Source organism: Pinus tabuliformis, chromosome 5_2, assembly GCF_031772625.1.
Source record: "Pinus tabuliformis cultivar Carrire ecotype Pingquan chromosome 5_2, CPIR1, whole genome shotgun sequence".
NCBI lineage: Eukaryota > Viridiplantae > Streptophyta > Pinopsida > Pinales > Pinaceae > Pinus > Pinus tabuliformis.
In genome coordinates this window covers 878,919,767-878,945,713 of record NC_142306.1, presented here as the reverse complement: position 1 = coordinate 878,945,713, position 25,947 = coordinate 878,919,767, and the positions used below count along the sequence as shown (strand labels likewise).

General features: G+C 38.6%; 1 protein-coding gene across 1 annotated transcript in view; it reads left to right on the top strand.

The window, feature by feature from the left end:
- LOC149162108 (putative disease resistance protein At4g27220) overlaps positions 1–25,947 on the top strand; it is a 218,126-nt gene that overhangs the window by 3,446 nt on the left and 188,733 nt on the right. The gene's annotated exons all lie outside the window — the stretch shown is intronic.

Here is a 25,947-nt window from a genome sequence, read left to right as displayed (position 1 = left end):
TTTCACAATTTCAATAAGTCTTTACTGAATTTTGAACAAAATCAACTAAAAATATATTTATTAAAATACAAAAACATAAAACAATTAGATTAAACTAAAATAAATAATCTTTTTAATAATAAAAATGTATTTAATAAAAAACAAGTTCTAAATTTAGAAACATAATCCACCTCTTTTTCAAAGATATAGTAGAAGATGTGGTCTTACATGGAAAAAAAAGATATCATCAATTAATACATTCAAACCCTGACAAAAGTTCAAAAAGACAAAGGGGAAAAGATGGGGGATTCTTTTATGTAGTTGTTTCAAGTTTGAGCACATGAAGAATGTGATATTCATTCAATAATGAAATAAAAAATAATTTTTTTAATTGAAGAAATAAATAGATTGTTTTGAATAGATGAACATGTTTAAACTAATTTAATGGGTTAGCTTAATTCGTTTTCCTAACACATTTATCAAAAATGTTACTTAAAGCATTTATTAGGTTTAGTAAAGAGCTTTTTCTTTAAAAAAATAATTTTATGTCTATAAATTATATATTTTATGTGTTTCAAACATAAAAAATTAGATAAATAGTAATTAAAAAAATAGATAAAATAATTTTTTTCACATGTATCCAATATTGCATGCAATAATGTTTTTAGGAAACTTTATTGTAAAAAATACAAATAAATCATAAGTACTATCTCTAACTTTAACCATATGTGGTTAAATGAGTAGCTTGATGAAATTTACACTTAAAAGAAAATATTTGAAGATTTAATTGAAAACTTGGTATGACACTAATTACTTATGACTTGCTTCCATCCTCTTCATTATAGTATAGTTGACTATGTTATTAATTATTAATTTTTATATTTTCAAAAATCACAAATTTGATTCGGATCACATACCTATGTATTTTCATAACTTAAAACATATATTTACATAAGTTATTCAGTGAAAAGGATTTTATATTAAATTAGAATTCAACCTCCTCTTTAATAATGACAATATTAATTATTTTCCCTGATGGGGGTGATTAATCAAGCCAACGATGATACCAAGGTAACACGTGGGTATTCATGAATACCACATGGCCGAAGGCGCGAGGACCGACCTCCCCGTCCTCTCAATGCACCTTGTGTACGGGAGATGGTAATGTAACTTGTGTGAGACCTCAATCAGTCTTGAAACTCGTGGGAGGTGGCATTCGTCGATGATTTATGGAGGGTGGTAAGGTTTGCTACCACACATTCTGGGTTTGGTGTTGTTATGGTAAATGCAGTTGAGCTTTAAGAAAGGGAGCCATTGTTTTCGACGACACTCTATCTAGGAGAGGTGATGTCTTCACCGTCGACATCCCCTCCTCCGCTTACAAGTGTGTATTCTTGTTAATTTCCAGCTTGATATTCGATTTATGGCCATCACACGCAGGGAAGGATTCAACTTTTTGGCTCTGGTTTTGTTTTTCTAGTCTTGTTGGGATCTGGTGGCATCCCCTGCGAGCTAGAGAGAAATTTTTCTCGCTACCTTACATGGTCCCCTCTTGGGGTTCTGCAAGGTTAGGCGATGTCTGTGGAGCGTGTGTGATGGATCTTGGGTGGTTTGGTTAGCAGGGGTCCTATTCAGGGAGAGGGACTGTGAATTGAAAATCCAAGTCCTCGTTGCTAGTTTGGAATTGTGGTTCTTTGTGTGCATCCTGGGTTGGTTGGTTGTGTTCCCACCGACAAGGATGGGGTGTTTGTTCTCACTAACATTTGATGTTTGTGAAGTCACCCGGTGATCAACTTCAACTCATCCCAATGGTGTAGGGTCGGTCATAATGTGTTCGACTCTCAATTTGGCTCGTTCCTCTTCACAACTTAAGCCTAATTCGAGAAGCTCGGGGGGAGGTGCATCTCCCTCACAAATGGAAATGGGGACAACTAGCTCTGGGCGGGGTGGTATTAATGCATGTCACTTGAGACGGGGGGTTTCTGGCAGTCACGGTGGCAGTAGGGCGGGTCGTTCTGGTCGGGTGGTTTCTGAGGCTTGTGGTGGTCGTGGTCGTGGTGGCTGGTCATGGGAGTCACACCCCACAAAGTAAACAATGGGGTGGGATGATTCACCGCGATGGTTTGGGGCATCGGGGGAAGGCTCGTAATTTGGGGCGCGGTCAGAGACAAGCTTGTTGTTTAGAGAACTGTCAGGGTTTGATAAATTCAGTACTTGAACGGTTTGAAACCTCTCAGAGGGTGAGGCAGGAGGACCATGCAAAGCTCATTGCCACTTTAAACAAAATGTACTACTTCCAATGCCATGTTCGGGAGCGCGTAGTGGTGGTCTGGTGAGGCCAAAATATGTTATTTGAGAAAATAGAGAAGTTGGAGGCTTGGATGGCCCACTTCAAAAAGCATGTTCAATGCTCCTTCCGTCCTCCTCATCCTCCAGGAACAACTCCGAACAACCTAGCCTCCAACCTATATCACTTGGTAGTAAATTTATAGAACATCCTAAATAGTAGTCACTTATTGCATAACGTATATGAAATATGTTGTAAGTATAATATTTCATGTTAGTCACTTACCATTTAACATATGTTGCCCTTCTCACTTGTAAATCCAATGTATAGACAATTTTATATTCCTCTCAACCTAACATTATTTTTAATCAAGATGTGTCACAGTTATAAATGTGTAAGATGGGTCAAAGTCATACAACTTGGCAAAACGTTTCAAATTATACATTCAACATAATAATTTAACAAGGCTACATAGCTAGCGTTTCCTACCGCTTAGTTTAATTATTGAACTTTGAAATGTACAAACCACCTACCACATTTGAATAAGGGCTACATTGCTCGTAATAATTGTAAAGGCTTATTATATATGTCTAGCATTCAATTTTTTTAGTTGACTATTAGTTGTGCTTGACCAAAAAAAATATGTTGCTCTTTTATAGTTTAACATTAGCAATTAAATTTTATTATTTTTTATTATATATAAATTTATTTATTTAAAATCTAATTAGTTCAATTCATCCAACTATATTAGCGAGTATAACAAATCCCTTTTATTGGAATTGAATTTGAGAAAAAAATACGAAAATTCACCATATCCCAAGCCAAACCCCTGAAAATGCATTGTGTACTGTGGTTGCCTGGTCAAAAATGCATTGGGATATGAAGGGATATCAAAGACTAATTTGTTGGGAAAAGAGAGTATTAAACATGAGCATTTATTGTATGATTTGATTAGGTGGAGTCTAATCTAATCTCTTGTCAATTGTATATAAACACATGACAACAATTTCTGATAATTTTTTTTTGAATATGCATTACTCATTGACCTTGCCATTAATAGAAATAGAAGACGCGACTGTCCCAACTGAATAAAATCATGTAACACCACTTATTATTATTTAATTTGGTTCAATGAGAATCTAATCATTCATTAGAGACAATGGGAGCTTTTTTAATGATGAACGGAAAGTGCTACTGGGAGGACTTGTCTGGAAAATCTGTATTTGTATTACCAAGGTGGATCGACTTTATTTTTTAATTGCATGATGTGTCTTCAGTTTATTCGTTGTCTGGGAGGCCAAATTTCTTCATATTTGCAAGCTATAAGAATTGATGTGATACCCGCAAATTGTAATTTCCTCCTTGTAGTAGTGTGAATAGAAAGGTATCTATTAATAATGTTCAGAGTGAGATACAATGTCTCTGGCATTAGTTCAAATTTCAGATGCACCTGAAATATGAAATTTCAATATCAAGCCTAAAGAATAGCCAATATAAATGTCTTGTAGATACAAGTTTGATAGCAAATGAAACTAGCACATGAACAGATTTTTACCTCTATCAACCAATCAATCAAGATTTCCTTCATTTTCTCATTGATTTCAACCTCACTTGTCATATAATTTGGAGGTATGTAGCTAATGGTCTGTACACCCACGTCTTCTATTCCTATTAATGGCAAGCTCAGTGAGTAATGCATATTCAAAAACTTTTTATCATAAATTGTCGTCATGTGTTTCTAAAGGAAGAGCTTGGCCCTTGGGAAATCCTAAAGGAGAACATCGAAAGGGATTGGCCCTTGAGTATGTAGTATGTCTAAATGATCCGTAATGGAATTCATGGCCCTTGTACTCAGTCAATAGAAAAAAAAAAAAAAAACAGAGGAAGTAGGCCTAGTACAAATAAAATTCAAAAGTCAAGACCAACATCTTTACATGACAATGGAAATTTCTGATCATTCGGTGTAAAGGGAAAAGGAAGTAGGCCTCGTAGAAATAAAATGTAGAGTTGAGATCAACACCTTAACATGAAAATGGCAAGTTCTATCTGTAACAGTTCCATCAATCATTCCGGTGTTTCAGAGCAGGATCCAACTATGACAATGTATCTCCCTTGTAGTTGTGGTTCCCAAGTACTGCCAATAAAACCCAAACTTCATAATTCTTTATTAAACCTGTTAGCCCTAAGGTGCAGTGCCGATATTTTGAATACTAAAGGACAGAAATGGTCTATTCTGCTGTCATGGAGAGGTTCCCATATGGTCCACACTTCATCTGACCAACATTATACGCTCACTCGCTTCGACCAATCACCATCGTTAGATCATTTCCGCTAGATCTAACGTTATCGCGCATATCGCTCAGGAAAAAAGAGAGAGGGATACCTACCCGATAAAGAAATTTCCTCTCTCTCCTCTGTCGCTACATGGCACTCGATGAATGGAATCGGGCGGGCTCCGACCTTTACCACTTACCGCCCGATGACTGCTCGATATAAACCATTTCCGCTTGAGTAAACCTCTCCCGGGCGATATCCTTCAAGCCCTCCTCCACCCAATAGCTATTCGATCTACCCATCTAAGATTTGACAACTCGGACTTATTCCGCTCCCGCCACGACTTCAAGCCTCCGGCGATTGATCTCCTCCGCCCATTCCTCCTGATCCAACAACCCTCGTTCATGACCACCATAGTTCATCCTCCGCCGCCTGACCAACATCCCAATCGTCAATCCACACCATCCAACGGCCCATGTGCCCCCGTACCCCACTTCCCACCAGTCACCTGGGGAGGAAATTTGTTGGCTTTGTCAGTGTTTTTGACAATCGGACAGTTGAACTGAAATAACAAAATGCATGGCCAAAAGAAAAAAAACAACAGCACGATGCAATTGAACCAACAGAAATGATCATGGAACATCGCTAGCACGAGCGAACCACCTGACAGCACGAAGAAATTACCAAAATTTGATTACCGGGTTTGTTAGAAACAAAGCTCTCTGAGCTCATGTTTGTCTAGTTATGGCATTAAGTAGTTAGAAGACAAAGGGGATAGATTAAGACATCTCGAGCCTCAGAGACTTCAAGAGTATTGTAAAAAGCCTATAAATGGCTGAAAGTTCGAAGTAATAGAGGTTCAACTTTTGGATATTGTGGATACTCTGTTCCTCCTAGTGTCTCATCTTCATTCCAGTAATACAAGCTTCTTTTGTTGTTACATGTTCAATCGCCATCTTCTTCTTTGTGGGAGGTGGCGTTCGTTGATGATTTATGGAGGGTGGCAAGGTTTGCTATCACACATTCTGGGTTTGGTCTTGTTATGCTAAATGCAGTTGAGTTTTGAGAAAGGGAGCCATTGTTTCCGACGACACCCTGTCTAGGAGAGGTGATGTCTTCACCGTCGGCGCCCCCTCCTCCACTTACAGGTGTGCATTCTTGTTAATTTCTAGCTTGATATTCGATTTATGGTCATCACACGCAGGGAAGGATTCAACCTTTTGGCTTTGGTTTTGTTTTGCTAGTCCTGTTGGGGTCTGGTGGCATCCCCTGCGGGCTAGAGAGAAATTTTGCTCGCTGCCTTACATGGTCCCCTCTTGGGGTTCTGCAAGGTCAGGCGATGTTTATGGAGCGTGTGTGATGGATTTTGGGTGGTTTGGTTAGCGGGGGTCCTATTTAGGGAGAGGGACTGTGAATTGCAAATCCAAGTCGTCGTCGTTGGCTTGGAGTTGTGGTTCTTTGTGTTCATCCTGGGTTGGTTGGTTGTGGTCCCACCAACAAGGATGGGGCATTTGTTCTCGCTGAAATTTCATGTTTGTGAAGTCACCCGGTGGTCAACTTCAACTCATCCCAACGATGTAGGGTCGGTCATAATGTGTCCGACTCTCTATTTGGCTCGTTCCTCTTCGCAACTTAAGCCTAATTCGAGAAGCTCGGCGGAAGGTGCATCTCCCTCACAAATGGAAATGGTGACAACTAGCTCTAGGCGGGGTGGTATTAATGCAGGTCACTTGGGACGGGGGGTCTCTGGCGGTCGCGGTGGCAATAGGGCGGGTCGTTCTGGTTGGGTGGTTTTTGAGGCTTGTGGTGGTCATGGTCGTGGTGGCTGGTCATGGGAGTCACACCCCACAAAGCCAACAACGGGGTGGGATGATTCGTCACAGTGGTTTGGGGCATCGAGGGAAGGCTCGTAATTTGCGACGCGGTCAAAGACAAGCTTGTTGTTTAGAGCACTGCCAGGATTTGATAAAGTCACTTGTCACACGGAATGATTCAATCTTGCGGACAAGATCGACCTCCCTAGTATCTAAAGATATCTAGTGACAAGCAAGCCAATCAAAAACTATCTTTCTCTAAATATGCAATTATAAACAAAGGCAAACAAGTGTTTTAGGCCTACCTTGGTTCCAATGCAAGTTTGTGGAAGCCTCGCTCCTTTGATCCAAATGAGCTCCCTTGTAGCAAATCTGCAAACACAAACAAGCAAACAAATTAAATAGCACCTGAAAAGCCAATATCATAAAGCATACTTATCATGATGATCAAGGAATTCATGAAACAAATGACATAAGACAATTTGTTGAGAAAAATGAATCTGATTGTATTAATTCAAATCAAAGAAGAACTTTACAACCTGTGCCTTGATGTTGTACAAGCTCCTCCCAGGGTCCAACAAGAAGTCTCCTCTACTTTGACAAGTTTCACTCTCTTCCAAATGAAGCCAAAAAGGTATGTGATCTCTCCTCTCAAGCTTAACTAGGAAGTCTCAATTCCACTAGCATTTACCCTAAAAAATGTTCAGCTTCTAACCTCTCTAGCAACCAGCCCAATGCTTGTATTTATAGTGCAATGGAGGGAAGTTACTAGGTCCTCCTTCAAAGGGATAAAGCCCTCCTTCAAAGGGATAGCTCCTCTCATCAAGGGATTAGCTCCTTCTCTTTTGGGATGCATGAACCACCTAAGAGCGAACAATCCACGTCAAAATTCCTTCTAGAATCATCTAGAATTAACCCAAAGTGAGTTTTTTACAATAAACTTGCGCCTTTTTGACTTTCACAGGGGTTCACACCCACCCTTTACAGACAGAGTGGGCAGGTCTGCAGGTAACATGAATAAAGGGTGCGGGACCGTAGGTAATAGTGAGAGAAAGTGTGGAACCAGAGCTTTATTGATTTTTAATATTTTTCTCTCATTTTCAAAGCTTGACATGGAGAGCTGAGGTCTGAGACTTGCTTAGGAGGACAATATAAGTGATGATAGACCCATACTGACTGCAAATAGTCATGGTGACAATATTTTTGTGTAACATCAGTACTTGAACACTTTGAAACCTCTAAGAGGGTGAGACAGAAGGACCATGCAGAGCTCATTACCACTTTAAACAAAATGTACTACTTCCAATGCCATGTCCGGGAGTGAGTAGTGGTGGTCTGGCGAGGCCAAAATATGTTATTTGAGAAAGTAGAGAAGTTGGAGGCTTGAATGGCCCACTTCAAAAAGCACATTCAATGCTCCTTTCGTCCTCCTCATCCTCCAGCAACAACTCCGAACAACCCAGCCTCCAACGTATATCATTTGGTAGTAAATTTATAGAACATCCTAAATAGTAGTCACTCATTGCATAACGTATATGAAATATGTTGTAAGTATAATATTTTATGTTAGTCACTCACCATTTAACATATGTTGCCCTTCTCACTTGTAAATCCAATGTATAGACAATTTTATATTCCTCTCAACCTAACATTATTTTTAATCAAGATGTGTCACAGTTATAAATGTGTAAGATGGGTCAAAGTCATGCAACTTGGAAAAACGTTTCAAATTGTACATTCAACATAATAATTTAACATGGCTACATAGCTAGCGTTTCCCACCATTTAGTTTAATAATTGAACTTTGAAATGTATAAACCAACTACCACATTTGAACAAGGACTACATTGCTCGTAATAATTGTAAAGGCTTATTATATATGTCTAGCACTCAATTTTTTTAGTTGACTATTAGTTGTGCTTGACTAAAAAAAATATGTTGCTCTTTTATAGTTTAACATTAGTAATTAAATTTTATTAAATTTTATTATATATAAATTTATTTATTTAATATCTAATTAGTTCAATTCAACCAACTATATTAGCGAGTATAACAAATCCCTTTTATTGGAATTGAATTTGAGAAAAAAAATGTACGAAAATTCACCATATCCCAAGCCAAACCCCTGAAAATGCATTGTGTGCCGTGGTTGCTTGGTCAAAAATGCATTGGACATGGGATAAGTCCCATGAAGATATGAAGGGATATCAAAGAATAATTTGTTGGGAAAAGAGAAAGAATTAAACATGAGCATTTATTGTATGATTTGGCAAAGTCTAATCTAATTTCTCGTCAATTGTATAGAAACACATGACGACAATTTCTGAATAAAAAAAAAATTGAATATGCATTACTCATTGACCTTGCCATTAATAGAAATAGAATACGCGAGTGTCACAGCTGAATAAAATCATGTAACACCACTTATTGTTATTTAATTTGGTTCAATGAGAATCTAATCATTCATTAGAGACAATGGGAGCTTTTTTAATGAAGAACAGAAAGTGCTACTGGGAGGACTTGTTTGGAAAATCTATATTTGTATTACCAAGGTGGATCGACTTTATTTTTTAATTGCATGATGTGTCTTCAGTTTATTCGGTGTCTGGGAGGCCAAATTTCTTCATATTTTCAAGCTATAAGCATTTCTGTGATACCCGCTAATTGTAATTTCCTCCTTGTAGTAGTGTGAATAGAAAGGTATCTATCAATAATGTTAAGAGATAGATACAATGTCTCTCGCATTAGTTCAAATTTCAGATGCACTTGAAATTTGAAATTTCAATATCAAGCCTAAAAAATAGCCAATATAAATGTCTTGTAGATACAAGTTTGATGGCAAATGAATATATTTTTACCTCTATCAGCCAATCAATCAAGATTGCCTTCATTTTCTCATTGATTTCAACCTGACTTGTCATATAATTTGGAGGTATGTAGCTAATGGTCTGTACACTTGCGTCTTCTATTCCTATTAATGGCAAGCTCAGTGAGTAATGCATATTCAAAAACTTTTTATCATAAATTGTCATCATGTGTTTCTAAAGGCTTGGCCCTTGAGTATGTAGTATGTCTGAATGATCCGTAATGGAATTCATGGCCCTTGTACTTAGTCAATAGAAAAAAAGAACAGAGGAAGTAGGCCTAGTACAAATAAAATGCAAAAGTCAAGACCAATATCTTTACATGACAATGGAAATTTCTGATCAGTCAGTGTAAAAGAAAAAGGAAGTAGGCCTCGTAGAAATAAAATGCAGAGTCGAGATCAACACCTTTACATGAAAATGGAAAGTTCTGTCTGTAACAATTCCATCAATCATTCCAGTGTTTCAGAGCAGGATCCAACTATGACAGTGTATCTCCCTTGTAGTCGTGGTTCCCAAGTACTGCCAATAAACCCAAATTCAGAATTCTTTATTAAACATGTTAGCCCTAAGGTGCAGTGCCACTATTTTGAAGACAAAGGAGGGAAATGGTCTATTCTACTGTCGTGGAGAGGTTCCCATACAGTCCACACTTCATCTGACCAATGTTATATGCTCACCTGTTTCGACCAATCACCACCGTTAGATCATTTCCGCCAGATTTAACAGCTATCGCGCATATCGCTTGGGCAACAAGAGAGAGGGACACCTACCTGATAAAGCGGTTTCCTCTCTCTCCTCTGTTACTACGTGGCACTCGATGAATGGAATAGGGTGGGCTCCAACCTTTACCACTTACCGCCCGATGACTACCCAATATAAACCATTTCTGCTTGAGTAAACCGCTACCTGTCGATATCCTTCAAGCACTTCCTCCGCCTGATAGCCATTCAATCTACCCATCTAAGATCTTACGGCTCGGACTTATTCCGCTCCTGCCATGACTTCAAGCCTTTGGCGATTTATCTCCTCTGCCCATTCCGCCTGATCCAATGGCCCTCATTCACGATCACCATAGTTCATCCTCTGCCGCCTGACCAACATCCTGATCGTCGATCCACACCATCCAACGGCCCACGTGCCCCCGTACCCCACTTCCCACCAGTCACCCAGGGAGGAAATTTGTTGGCTTTGTCAATGTTTTTGACAATCGGACAGTTGAATTGAAATAATAGAATGCATGGCTGAAAGAAAAAAAAAAACAACAGCATGATGCAACCGAACCAATAGAAATGATCATGGAACATCGTTGGCACGAGCGAACCACCTGACAGCACGATGAAATTACCAGAATTTGATTACCGCGTTTGTTAGAAACAGAGCTCTCTGAGCTCATGTTTGTCTAATTATGGCATTAAGTAGTTAGAAGACAAAGGGGATAGATTAAGACATCTCAAGCCTTAGAGAGTTCGAGAGTATTGTAAAATGCCTATAAATGGCTGAAAGTTCGAAGTAATAGAGGTTCAACTTTTGGAGACTGTGGATACTTTGTTCCTCCCAGCGTCTCATCTTCATTCTAGTAATACAAGCTTCTTTTGTTGTTACATGTTCAATCGCCATCTTCTTCTCTGCTCTAAGATTGCACTTGAATAGGTTATTCATGTTTTCTTCTGTGTCTAATGCCAGATAATTTCCATCTTCTCTCTGCGTTGATAAATTAGATTTGCAAGCTTCATTTACTTTCTGTAGCTAGCCATTTATATGTGTTTATGTATGTATCTGTTGGTACAATCAGGATTCTCCATATATTCCTTGAATCTATAAACTATTGAGCATTATTGGTCGAAATCCTTGTCAAGCTAAGGGTGTTCATGCATGTCTTGGGCGAAAACAGAGTTGAAACAGTCATCTGACTTGATCCAAACCCAAATCCATTCCAATAGTTCAGAGAACGATATTGAAGATTTATATGTTACTAGGCATCTCCGAGCTACAACCTAGGAGAGTTTCCTGGAGTGCTAACATAATTAGCGTCATTGCTGGGGAGAAGAGATTGAAGCTCAGCTTCCCTGGGGGATGACACAAATCCAGCTTTGATGATAGAAAAATCTTGGACACTATTTGGGTTGTAGTCATCTATCTAGTGACTCTACTGGAGGACGAACCTCTTGGCGACTCCACTCCATAAGTCTGGCTTAGTTTGTGAGGCATACTTGGAGAAATGCTCAGAAGCCACGAGCTGACCTAGTACCTGACCCTAAAAAGATCATCAAAGAAAGAAAGGCATTGTAGAAAGGAGCATCAAGTTTAGGTAGCTCTAAACAATATTTATATCTCTTCAAGAAAATCCTGTAATAGAACAAATACATGTTGAGAGTATAGCATCTAATACTAGCAGTGAAGAAAAAATCTCAGAGATTCATAGAGCTCCTTATTCTTTAGGTTCTTCTTTCGTTGTAAGCCCAAAGGAAGCCTCTCCTCCTATCCATCATACTCCTTTAGTCCTATCAATCACTCCTCAACCCTCTATCATTCAGACTTCCAGTACCCTTATAGCCACCACAACTATGGCAGCTCCACAAGCACCTACCAAAATGGAAAGAATCATAGCTACTAGATATGGACCTTTAGCACTACCCGCTCCTTTGAATGCCATGCCTACTGGAGAATATCAAAAGTATATGCCTAAGTTCACTGGGACTAAAGGTGTTACAGCTGAGGAACATCTTGAATCATTTTATAGCTATGTTGATAACTTGGACATTAGTGAAGCTGATGTATGGATGAGAGTCTTTGTCCGTAGTCTAGATGGAGAGGCTAGAAAATGGTTCAGAGAACTGACCCCAAGGTCTATAGCAGATATTGAGGCTTTAGATGATGCATTCCTAAAGCATTGGGGGGATAAGAAGGATCTACTCTACTACCACACTGAGTTTGGGAACTTAAAGAGGGAAAATGGTGAGTTGTTGTTTGATATTAATAAGAGGTTTAACTACATGTACAATAAGATACCAACTGAAGTAAAACCCACCACTACCTCTGCTAAACTCACCTATGCCAATGCCTTTGATTCTGACTTTTTTCTATTGTTGAGGGAGAGATGATGTGCTACCTTGGCTGATATGCAAGATGCAGCCTTGGAAGTAGAATCAAACATCATGGCTGCAGAGAAGCTCAAGGGGAACGTTGATAGAAGAAGATAGAGGGAAAAATCTTCATCATCTTCAGATCCCAAGATAGATAAAATGACCAAGATGATAGAGTCATTAGCCTTTTGAAATCTCCAAATTAAAGGTTGAGAAACACCCTAGGAAAGGAAGAGTTCCTAATACCTTTGCTCGTAGAAATCCAAATCCATATAGAAGAGCTAATGAGCAGTTGCAAATTTTGCAAAGAAGCAAAGATGCCAATGAAGACCAAAGGTAAAGACCCCTTTCTAGAATGTAGTCATGGAAGAAGAGCAGTTTGAAGAAGATGATGAGATCCATTGTCTGGAAGACAAAGGCAGTGCCTCCTTTTTGACCTTAGTTGCATATGAAAAGTCATTATTCAATGACTAGATCAGCCAAGAGTGGGATGGTGAAGCTATTCTACAAACTGACGATCAACATAGATATGGTCTGAGGTCAAAGATGAATAATGCTAAGGAAACTCCTGTTCAGAGAGCTAATGTCCTTACAATACAACAAGCTAATAAGTAGAAACGACCGACAGTTGATCCCATCATCCTCAAAGCTCCAACTCACGAGGTAAGAGGCCTTGACAAGTCTCCTTCTCCTTTCAGTTTTGAATCAGAAATTTAGAAGCTAAGCATACCTATACCTTTGATTGAACTAGTGAAGAATGAGTCCTTCAAGAGATCTATCCCCGAGGCCCTTGAGCCTAAAGCCTTCCAAGCCTCCACTAACTATGTAAATCTGCAAGATGATAAACCAGTTGTTGTTCTCAGCCTAATGATTGAAAATTGTGATGATAGCTCCCCATCATTCTATGTCTCTTTGACTATTCATGACAAAAACCTTCACAACTGCCTTCTGGACACACGTGCTAGCCATAATCTAATGCCCAAGGCTGTCATGGATGAGTTGGGCCTTGACATTACCAAGTCTTATCATGACCTGTTTTCTTTTGACTCTAGAAAAGTGAAATGTTTGGGATTAATCAAAGACCTAGCCATCACCTTGTCTCAGCTGCCCATGAAGAGCATGAATCATGATGATGGATATTGTGGTAGCAGATGTACCCCCCAAGTTTGGCATGATGCTTTCCAAAGGTTGGATCAAGAGATTAGGTGGAACATTTCAAAATTATCTATCCTATGCTACTGTCCCAGTTTTTGGAGGTGAGAGTAGGAGATTATACAGAGAAGCTCAGTTGGCTTATATCATCAGTGATGAAAGGAATCCCACTAATCATCCCATCTGTGCTGTCGACACTGATTTTGGATCCTGTATTCTTCAGATTGAAGAACCCCAGTTGGCCTCCATGCAGCTTAGGAAACCAGTTTGCCAGATCACAGAGGAAGAAGGCCCACAAATTTGGGGCATGTTCTTTGATGGAGCTTGCTCTAAGGAAGTTGCAGGGGCAGGTGTAGTCCTTGTGTCCCCCACACAAGAATGCATTCATTTATCTTTCAAGTTAACTTTTCAGGTCACAAATAACATAGCGGTGTACGAAGCCTTGATATTGGGCTTAAACGCTGCTAAAGAAATGGGAATCAAAGGTCTGAAGGTGTTTGGAGATGCAGACCTTATCATTCAGCAGGTGAACAAAACTTTCCAAAGCATCCAAGGCTGAAAGCATACAGAGATGAGGTATGGAAGCTCAAGGGTTCTTTTAATAGTTTCAACATTTCTTACATCCCTAGAATGAAGAACCAGCTTGTTGATTCCCTTGTTGTGTTTGCTAGCACGTTTATTCCTCCTTTGCCTCCTAAATTGACTTATTAAGTTCAGGTGAAATATAGACCATCTTTGCCTAACAATGTCAAATACTGGAAATTTTTTGAAGATGATGATGAAATTAATAGGTTTTTACAAGTCATTGATGAATTTTTTGAAATGCGCATTGACCAAGAAAATGAAACTAATCCAAGCTAAAGGACGAGATTGGTCAGGATAGCATTGTTTAGCTGCCTACTAACCATATACCCAAAGGATTAGTGCCCCTAGAGAAGCTGTTTGATCATAATGATGTACCTTATAGTCCTGCCAAAAAAGAAATGAGTCTGCAGTTCATAGACATAATGTAGGGAGTCCAGCCCATCCAAAGTACATAAATCTATCGACTCACTTGTCTTCTACTCAAAGTTCCGAGTATTGCACCCTGATGAAACAATTTGATGATATTTTTGCTTGGGAGTATAGTGATCTTAGGACCTATGACACCAACATCATTCATCATAAGATTCCACTGGAGAAGAACACCATCCCTTTTAAGCAAAAATTAAGACCTATCAGCCCTCTCTTATTGCCTTTAATTGAAAAGGAAATCAAGAAGTTGTTGGATGCCAAGATCATAGTTCCCCTAAGGTATTCAAAGTGGATAGCTAACCTTGTGCTAGTAAGAAAGAAGAATGGAGAATTCAGGCTTTGTGTTGACTTCATGAATCTGAATAAATGCTCTAAAAAAGACAACTACCCCCTGCCTAAGATGGAACACTTGCTACAAAAAGTTTTAGGGGCTAGAGTCATGTCTTTCTTAGATGGATTTTTAGGTACAATCAGATTTTTGTACATCCAGAAGATCAGGAAAAGACTGCCTTCACTACTCCTTGGGGAACTTTCATGTACTCCAAGATGCCTTTTGGACTAATGAATGTTGGGGATACCTTTTAGAAGGCCATGGACATAACCTTTGTGGGAGAGAAGGACAAGTTTGTACTTATTTACCTTGATGAAATAACAGTCTTTTCCAGCAGTCACGAGGACCATTTGTAGCATATTAAGAAGGTGTTTCTAAAGTGTAGATGGTTTGGACTTTCTGTGAACCCAAAGAAGTCACAGTTTTCTCTAGAAGAACGAAAACTTCTGGGACATATTGTTTCTGCTGAAGGTGTGAAGATCGATCTAGCAAGAGTTCAAGCAATTCATACATTGTCCATCCCAAAGTCAAAAAGGGACATTCAATCTTTCCTAGGTAAGATTAACTTTGTGAGGAGGTTTATTCCAAACTTTGCGAGCTAGTGAAACACATCACTTCCATGCTGAACAAAGGATCAGAAATAAAATGGACAGATGGTGCAAGAAGCTATTTTGAAGCCATCAAACAAGCTATCATGGAAGCCCCCACTCTAATCAGTCCAAATTATACCAGGGAGTTTTATATCTTCTCTTTTACCTCTTATGGTACACTTGCAGCAGTTCTATTGAAGAAAAATGATGAAGGCGTAGAGAACCCAATGGCCTTTTTTAGCAAAACTCTAAGGATGTTGAACTAAGGTATGACCTTATTGAAAAACAAGCATATGCTCTCATAAAATATTTAAAGGCATTTAGAATTTATATTCTGCATTCCAAAGGGGTTTCATATGTACCTTCAGCCTCAGTAAAATATGTCCTAACTCCGTCAGATATTGATGGAAAGAGAGCTAAATGTATTGCAAAATTCATAGATTTCAACATAGAGGTGAAGCCCACCAAGCTTGTCAGAGGTCAGGGCTTAGCTAAGCTTATGGTTGAGGAAAATTGCAATTTGTTAGACATCAATTGCATGGGCTCAAATTCAAATGGTGAGCAGACAGAGGAAGCAATAGGAGAGCAAGAGCAAATCAGCCTTTGGCTGAAAATATAGCCACCTGTGAATGGTATTCCAGTGTAGTTCATTTTTTGCAGAAGCTAGAAGTCCCTCCAGGGCGTAGCTCAAGTCAAGCCCGGGCCATTAAGCTCAGATCAGCCAAATTCTGCATTAATAAAAACCTGCTTTATCGGAGAGACCCATCATGGATCTTCTTGAGATGTCTATATAAAGGACAATCTGTGGAAGTCATGCACCAGTTCCATTCTAGCATCTGTGGAGGGCATCATTATTGGAAAACCATAGCCCACAAGATCCTGAGAGCTCGGTATTATTGGCCTACTCTGTTCTCTGACGTGTTTTCTTTTGTGAAGCCTTGTGACAAATGTCAGAAGTTTGCAGGAAGACAACAACTAAAATCTCTGCCCTTGAAGCTAGTACACACCAATGGTCCCTTTCAGCAATGGGGCTTGGACTTCATAGGTGAGATCAATCCACATTCCAGTGGCCATCAAAAATGGATCTTGGTAGCCACTGATTATTTCACCAAATGGATTGAGGCTATACCCACTAAAAATGCTAATCATTAGGTTATCATAAAGTTCTTGAATGAGAATATTTTCACTAGATTTGGTTGCCCAACCAAACTAGTCACTGATAATGCAATAGCTTTCAGGGCAGAAGAATTGGTGGACATGTTTGAATCCATGGGCATTCAATTGGTGCATTCTACCTCATATTATCCTCAAGGAAATGGCCTGGCAGAATCATCTAACAAGAGTCGTGTAAGGATAATAAAAAAACTAATGGAGGACAACAAAAAGAGCTGGGATTCCAAGTTGAATTTTGCATTGTGGGATGACAGAGTTACCAACAAGAATTCCATAGGAAATTCTCCATTTAAGCCAGTTTATGGCGCTGATGTTGTTTTTCCTATCCATCTGATCCTCCCTGTGGCCAAATTCTTGTAAGAAGAACAGGATGAAGAGAATGACATGGCGAGGAGAATGAGTAACTTGGTTGAATTACAGGAGATCAGAGAACAACTAGTTGAGAAGTCAAGAATTTATCAGAAGAAGACCAAAGAAACCTTTGATAGAAAGGAAGAAATGGACAGTTTCCAGGTTGGTGACTGGGTTCTCAAATGGGATGCATTGAAGGAAAGGAAGGGCAACCATGGTAAATTTGATGCCTTAAGGATGGGACCGTTTGTCATTTCTCAAGTTCAGATGAACAATACTTTCATTATGCACAATTTGGACGAGGGAGGTGTTTTTGATGGCCCAGTCAATGGGTGGTTTTTGAAACTTTACTTCATATGAGGCTTTAAGGCCTTAATATTGTAATAGGTTTTTTCAGTTTTTGTTTTCTATGCAAATAAACTCCATGCCTAATGGAAAACTAGGAGATAAGCTTGTTTTGGTTGTTACTGGAAAGGCAGTAATCTGTAGTTCTTAAAACCTCACAGGGAGGCTTTCATCCCCAGAAGGAGCCAGTGTTAGCCCTGAGGTGTAGTGCCGCTATTTTGAATACTAAAGGAGGGAAATGGTCTATTCTACTGTCATGTAGAGGTTCCCATATGGTCCACACTTCATTCGCCCAACGTTATATGCTCACTCGCTTCGACCAATCACTGCCGTTAGATCATTTCTGCTAGATCTAATGGCTATCACACATATCGCTCGGGCAACAAGAGAGAGGGATACCCGACCAATAAAGCATTTTCCTCTCTCTCCTCCACTGCTACATGGAGCTCGATGAATGGAATCGGGCGGGCTCCGACCTTTACCACTTACCACCCGATGACCGCCCGATATAAACCATTTCTGCTTGAGTAAACCACTCCCGGGCGATATCCTTCAAGCACCTCCTCTGCTTGATAGCAGTTCGATCTACCCATCTAATATCTGACGGCTCAGACTTACTCCGCTCTTGCCACAACTTCAAGCCTCCAACGATTGATCTCCTGTGCCTATTCCTCTCGATCCAACGGCCCTCGTTCACGATCACCACAGTTCATCCTCCGCCGCCTGACCAACATCTCGACCGTCGATACACACCATCCAATGGCCCACGTGCCCCCATACCCCACTTCCCACCAGTCACCCGGGGAGGAAATTTATTGGCTTTGTCAGTGTTTTTGACAGTCAGACAATTGAACTGAAATAAAAAAATGCATGGCTGAAAGAAAAAAAACAACAACACGATGCAGCCAAACCAACAGAAATGATCAGGAAACATCGTTGGCACGAGCGAACCACCTAACAACATGGTGAAATTACCAGAATTTGATTACCATGTTTGTTGGAAACAAAGCTCTCTGAGCTCATGTTTTTCTAGATATGGCATCAAGTAGTTAGAAGACAGAGGGGATAGATTAAGACATCTTGAGCCTCAGAGAGTTCGAGAGTACTGTAAAAAGCCTATAAATGGCTGAAAGTTCGAAGTAATAGAGGTTCAACTTTTGGAGACTGTGGATACTCTGTTCCTCCTAGTGTCTCATCTTTATTCCAGTAATACAAGCTTCTTTTGATGTTACATGTTCAATCGCCATCTTCTCCTCTATTCTAAGCTTACACTTGAATAGGTTATTCATGTTTTCTTCTATATCTAATGCCATATAATTGTCATCTTATCTCTGCATTTATAAATTAGATTTGCAAGCTTCATTTACTTTCTGTAGCTAGCCATTCATATGTATTTATGTATGTATCTGCTGGTACAATCAGGATTCTGCATGTATTCATTGAATCTATAAACTATTGAGCATTAGTGGTCGAAAGCCTTGTCAAGCTGAGGGTGTTTATGCATGTCTTGAGTGAAAACAAAGTTGAAACAGTCATTTAACTTGATCCAAACCCCAATCCATTCCAATAGTTCAGAGAATGATATTGAAGATTTATATGTTACCAGGCATCTCCGAGCTACAACCTAGGAGAGTTTCCTGGAATGCTAACAAAACCTATGCCTTTAATATTCATATTAACTTCAAATATTAAAAACCATGCCAAAGAGTTAATCCAAGAGCAATCTCATGCCTGTGCTTGTAACGCAAAGTGCAAACTCAATACTAGTAAAGGAACTGCTTAATAACCTGTAGTTTAACAAGGAATTTGTAGGGTCTGGTGCTGAGAGATGTACCAAGTTTCTCTCTTTCTATTGTTCTATATAATGGAAATATGTATGATAATGATGATAAGTGCCCAAATGCTATGGCTTCTGAAGGCTACTAGTGGTATGAATGACAGAGAATGATTGCTCAAATCTTGGATCATCTGTTCCATTCAACTGATCTTCATAAAAATTATTTCCAGTTGAAATGAAAACATCGATGTTCAAAGGTTGGGCGATATTCCCCATCTGTTCCAGAGTCAAATACTAAGACATTATACATTTTAAACAGAAAACTCCAAGCAACTGTGGTAAACAATTGAAGTAATGAACAATGACTGGGGGGCAACGTGCTTGTGCAACAACTTGGGACTGATTGTATAAACCTTTTCTGCCCCAGTCATCCACCACAAGGAATTTGAGAGGATCGGCAGCAATGATACAGTTGCTGGAAAGTAGTAGGAACGCCATGGAGAACATTAAAATGCATCGCCAGGAGTAGTGTAGGGCAACTTGAAGCTCCATCACCATTTTCAGTGGAGGAAACAATGTCGATATAGGTGTAATGGTGGGAATGCGATAACCTTTTATGCCCCAGTAGTCCACCACAAGGAATTTGAGAGGATTGAAAGCCATGATACAGTTGCTGGAAAGTAGTAGGAATGCCATGGAGAACATTTAAATGCAGCGCCAGGAGTAGTGTAGGGCAACCTGAAGCTCCATCGCCATTTTTAGTGGAGGAAACAATGTCGATACAGGTGTAATGGTGGGAATGTGATACTTAATTTGCTTAATTCATCGCACTTAATAGAGAATGAGAAATTGGTACTAATCTAGAAGGATCTGTAGTTATATTACCGAGGTGATTAGAACCATAACTGTAGTCAACTGTACGCCAGCAAAGGACAATGTTATCATGACTGAATAAGAGGAGCACTGACACAATTAACTATCAACCAATCATCTTTAAAAATAATAAATTTAAAATAATCTCATAAAATAAATTATTTTTTAGATACAAAGTTAACATTACACCTCTCATTTGAATTTTCTTTGTCAAATTAAAACAAATTGACAGTCAACGCATTTGTGAATGTGCTATATCCTGCCGCGGAAGGAATAATAAGTTACCTAAATGTCACGTTCTTAATGAAATAAATAATTAATTACTAATCATTTTTAAGCCTTGTAACTTTAGTTTTATAAATAATATGTTTTTTAAGGTTTGTAACTTTAATTTTATAAATAACATGTTTTTATTAATATTAATATAAAATATCATATGATTGTAAGATTATATCATAAATAATTTGTTTTTATTAATACAAGATATCATATGATTGTAAGATTATATCATTAATTAATTATTTATTTAGTTTAATGAAAATTAAATTTGATATACTCAAAATATTTCATACGAGAAATAAGTAGTTTAATTGTTCTAGATTTTTTATGAAAATTAATCTATTTAATTTTTCGTGAGATTATAATTTTTAAAATTTATTCAAGCCACTTAACTTGTACACATTATATAACTCAAATTTTAAATTTCAACAAATCCTTGGTAAGGACAAAAACATAAAAAAAAATTACGCTAAGGATAAACACATAAAACAATTACACCAGGCTAAAATAAATAATCTATCAAATTTTGAAAAGTATTGTATTTTCATTATTTTGATAACAAAAATGTATTTAAAAAACAAAACAAAAAAATATTTAAATAAAATATTGAATATGTAGAAATATGTTTTAAAATCCACTTCTTTCTCAAGGATAAATTAGAAGATATGGTCTTCTTTAGGTGGAATAAAAATATATTATCAAATTGATCCATGCATTATCATTTTTGAGGGATCTTGTAAGTACAACTAAGAACCCTTGAATTATGACCTTGTTGAATAAGTAGTAGACAATCTTCTTGATCCATCTTCCTACAGAGGTGAATTCAATTCTTATCATAGAGGGAGAAATAATTTCCTTTAAGCCAATGAGATGATCTTCAATCATCTTCGACCTTAGCTCTGATACCATGTTGAAAAATCAATGTAGGATTAGGATAGATTTCTCTTTCTTGATTATTACTTGTGAATATGTTTCCTTATTTTACTTGTTTGTTATATTATCTTTCATCAAGAAATTACCAAATTATGTATGCATGAATATCACAAAAACACAAGACATGATATATGTAGGTTTTAACCCCATACAGAAAGTACCTGCATACGAATTCTAAAACACAGAAAATAAACAATGCGAGAGCATAACACATAAAACACATATACACAAAGATTTCCCCTGGATCCCAAAATCGGGACTACCAGCTTGATTTTTCATTATGTTCCTTTCAATGTTACAATACACATTTATACATGCCGAAGCATCTAATACCATAGACTAAAAAACATCGCGTCCAAAACCATGTGCGAAAATCATGCACAAAACCATAGGTAGGCCCGCCCAACCTAATATAGGGTCCAAAAAACAAAATTTTCCAGGGCGCTACTCCAGACCCCTTGGGGGGGGGGTTACCTGCACCCCTCGAACCCCCTGTGACCCCCCCACTACACAATTGGCGCAACAAAGAGGGGGCTCCGCCCCCCCTCTAACCCCCTAGTTAACTACGTGGGCTAATCGTGGAAAGAATATAACACAACCCAACATTCTCCCACTTGTTGCTTTCTTTCCACAGGGGGCTACAAGAGAGCTTAGTCATTTATCCAACCCTGCAATGCCCATTGTTTCTCTAGCCCATGAGAACTTCTCAGAGCTCACAGATTTTGTCAATGCATCTGCAGTATTCTTCTGAAAGTGTCCACCTTTACCAGCAACACCTTGTTGGGTGTGGAGCATGATTATTTAGAGGTCTTTGTTTCAGCCGGATGTATACCCCAGGAATATTGTACACCCCTCCAAGCGAGGGGGCGCGGGGGGGACTTGTCCCCCCCACGGGGGTCTGGGGGGGCAGTCCCCCCCGGCTAGGGGGTCCGGGGGTCAGCAGTCCCCCGACGGGGGTTTCAGGGGTAGCACCCCTGAAGCTAAAAACAGATGTAAAATTGCCTTGTAAAAGTATATTAATTTCTAGTCAATCTGGGCCATTCATTAGGCAGATGATCTGACGGTAGAACTTATGTTTAGTTTAAGGTTTTTTTTCCCTAAAAGGCAACCCCTCTCTTTGTATGAGGGCATTGTATTAAGGCTGTGTAATAGATGTGTATTCTCCGAGAGAGAAACAGAGAGGTGAGACTGTGAGAGAAAACAGAGGATATTACAGCGGATTTGCTGTAGGTTGTGTCTCTTCATTTTGCTGGATAATAGAAAGGAAGGACTGGTTGTTTGGGGTGGACGTAGCTCAAATTGGGTGAACCACGTATATCTGTGTCTCTCTGCTTTTATGCTTTTTCTGTGTTTATATTTATGCAATATTCTATCTGTTTCATTGCTTTGTAATATATAATTTTCTAACAACTGGTATCAGAGCCGAAGGTCTATTTGGCTAACAAACGCGCAGGAGAGAAGGGTTCCTGGTTCGAGTGGGAGCAATGGCGGAAGATGGGAAGTTTAGGGTAGAGAAATTTAACGGCCAAAACTTCTCGCTTTGGAAGATGTAGATGGAAGATTATCTGTATCAGAAAGATCTATACCTACCATTGGACGGAAAAACAAAGATGCCGACGGGTATGACAGATGAAGAATGGAACCTTCTTGATAGAAAGGCACTCGGAACAGTACGGTTGTGCCTTGCAGCGTCGATCGCCTTCAACATTTTGAAGGAAACAACAATAGAGGGTTTGATTAAGGCATTGGTGAAACTATATGAAAAACCCTTGGCCTCAAACAAGGTATTTCTTATGAAACAGTTATTTAATATGAAGATGTCGAAAGGTGGATCTATTGTAGACCATTTAAATGATTTTAAGACTGTTACAAGTCAGTTAATTTCTGTAGGGGTAAACTTTGATGATGAAGTTAGAGCTCTGTTATTCTTATGCTCATTGCCAGAAAGTTGGAATGGTTTAGTAATGGCTATTAGTAACTCTGTTTTTGGATCTAGTACTTTAAAATTTAATGATGTTGTCGGTGCTCTTCTTAGCGAGGAAATGCGACGGAAAAGCTCCGGTGAGACATCGGGTAATGCTTTGAGTGCAGAGTCTAGGGGAAGAAAAATGGAAAGAAGAAAGAACTCAGGATATCGTAGTAAATCAAGGAAAGACAAATCCAAGTCTAGATCGGGGATAATGTGCTGGAAATGCGGAAAGAAAGGACACCTAAAGAAAGATTGTAGATCTCGGAAGGGAAAAGAAGGAGATGCACAAAAATAAAACAATCATGAAGAAAATGTGATAGGTGAGGTGTTACAAGATGCTTTGATTCTTTCTTTTGAAAATATCACTGATTCTTGGGTGGTAGATTCAAGGGCCTCATTCCATGCCACACCTGATAAGAAATATTTTCATGACTATGTTCAAGGAGATTTTGGACAAGTCCGTTTGGGTGATGATAAACACTATAAAATTGTTGGAATAGGTAAGGTTCTTGTAAAACAACAAAATGGAAACCAATGGCTACTAAAGGAGGTAAGGCATGTCCTAGATCTGAAGAAAAATCTGATTTCAATAGGGCAGTTAGGCGGTGAAGGTTGTGTGACAACTTTCACAGATAAATCTTGGAAGGTCACCAAGGGAGCCCTAGTAATAGCAAAAGGCGAAAAGGTTGGTACATTGTATTTATGGAATGGTATTTCTAACTTTGTTAATGCTTTAACTTCCAAAGGAGTAGATGCAGCATTATGGTATCATAGGCTCGGACACATGAGTGAGAAGGAGATGAAGATTCTTCACTCAAGGAATTTTTTGCCACGTTTGAAGAATGTTGATTTGGACTTCTGTGAGAATTGCATTTATCGAAAACAGAAGAGAGTCAAATTTCTTAGAGTTGGTAAAGAAAAGAAGAGCGAAAAACTAGAGCTTGTGCATACAAATGTATGGGGACCTGCTCAAGTATCATATCTCGGTGGCTTTCGTTATTATGTTACTTTTATTGATGATACAACTAGAAAAACCTGGATTTATTGTATTAAGAATAAATCCGATGTATTTGATAATTTCAAGAAATGGAAAGTTTTGGTTGAGATTGAGACAGAAAAGAAATTGATGTGTCTCAGATCAGACAATGGAGGTGAATATTGCAGCAAAGAGTTTGATAGGTATTGTTCAGAGCATGGAATTCACAGAGAGAAGATAGTTCCAAGAACACCACAAGAAAATGGTGTGTCAGAAAGGATGAACAGAACAATCATGGAGCATGCAAGGTGCATGAGATTACATGCAGGATTGCCTTTACAATTTTGGGCAGATGTTGTAGATACTGTTGTTTATCTAATAAACAGAGGGCCTTCAAGTTCCATGGATGGTGGTGTTCCGGAGGAAGCATGGACAGGTAAAAAGGTAAACTACTCTTTTTTTAAAGCCTTTTGGTTGTGAGGCCTTTGTCCATATTAATAAAGAAAATAGAACAAAGCTTGAGACAAAATCAAAGAAATGTACCTTTATTGGATATGGTGTTAATGATTTTGGTTATCGCTTATATGATTATGAAAATCACAAAATCATTAAGAGCAGAGATGTAATATTCAATGAAAAAGTCTTGTATAAGAATCAGTTGTAGAAAAAGAAACAGGAAAAAGAAAACAAGTAATACACAGTTTTTGATGAGATCACTAAAAAAGTAAAGGTGCCTGAAAATAATAATAATCAACAACCACAACAACAGCAACCAGCACAACAGCAACAGGCACCCCAAACACCTGAAAGTGGTGTTAGAAGATCTACCAGAATAATTATACCCCCTGAACGATACTCTCCTTCATTATATTATTTATTGTTCACTGATTCTGGTGAACCCGAATGTTATGAAGAAGCAATGCAGGTTGAAAGCAGGAAGAAGTGGGAGCTAGCCATGGAAGAAGAGATGGACTCCTTAATGCATAACCAAACTTGGGACTTAGTCAGGTTGCCTACATGAAAAACTACATTGAAGAATAAATGGGTTTACAGGCTGAAGGAAGAAGATAAAGGAAAACAAAGGTACAAAGCTAGACTTATGGTGAAGGGGTTTTCACAAAAGAAAGGTATTGATTTTAATGAAATATTTTCTCCTGTTGTTAAAATGACTTCAATCAAAACTATTTTAAGTCTAGTAGCAGTTGAAGATTTGCATCTTGAGCAGTTAGATGTAAAGACAACCTTTCTCCATGGGGATTTGGAAGAAGAGATATACATGCAACAACCACAAGGATATGAGGTGAAAGGGAAGGAGAAACTAGTGTGCAGGTTGAAGAAGAGCTTGTATGGCTTAAAACAGGCTCCAAGGTAGTGGTATCTAAAATTTGACAAGTTTATGTCTGAACAAGGTTATACTAGATGTCACTCTGATCATTGTGTTTATCTGAAAAAGCAAAATGATGGCAACTATATTATGTTGTTATTGTATGTGGATGACATGCTTGCTACAGGGTATAACATGCAGGAAATAAATGTGCTTAAAAGAAAATTGGTAAATTCATTTGCAATGAAGGATTTGGGAGCTGCAAAACAAATCCTTGGCATGAGAATAACTAGAGACAGGAAAAATCGCAAATTAACATTGTCTCAGAATGAGTACATACAAAAGGTGTTGAAAAGATTTAATATGCACAATGCAAAACTAGTTAGTACACCTTTTGCTAGTGATTTCAAACCTAGTAAAGAAATGTGCCCAAAGACCCAAGAAGACATAGATTATATGTCTAAATTTCCATATGCATCAACAGTTGGAAGCTTAATGTATGCAATGGTCTGCACAAGGCCTGATATTACACATGCAGTGGGAGTTGTAAGCAGGT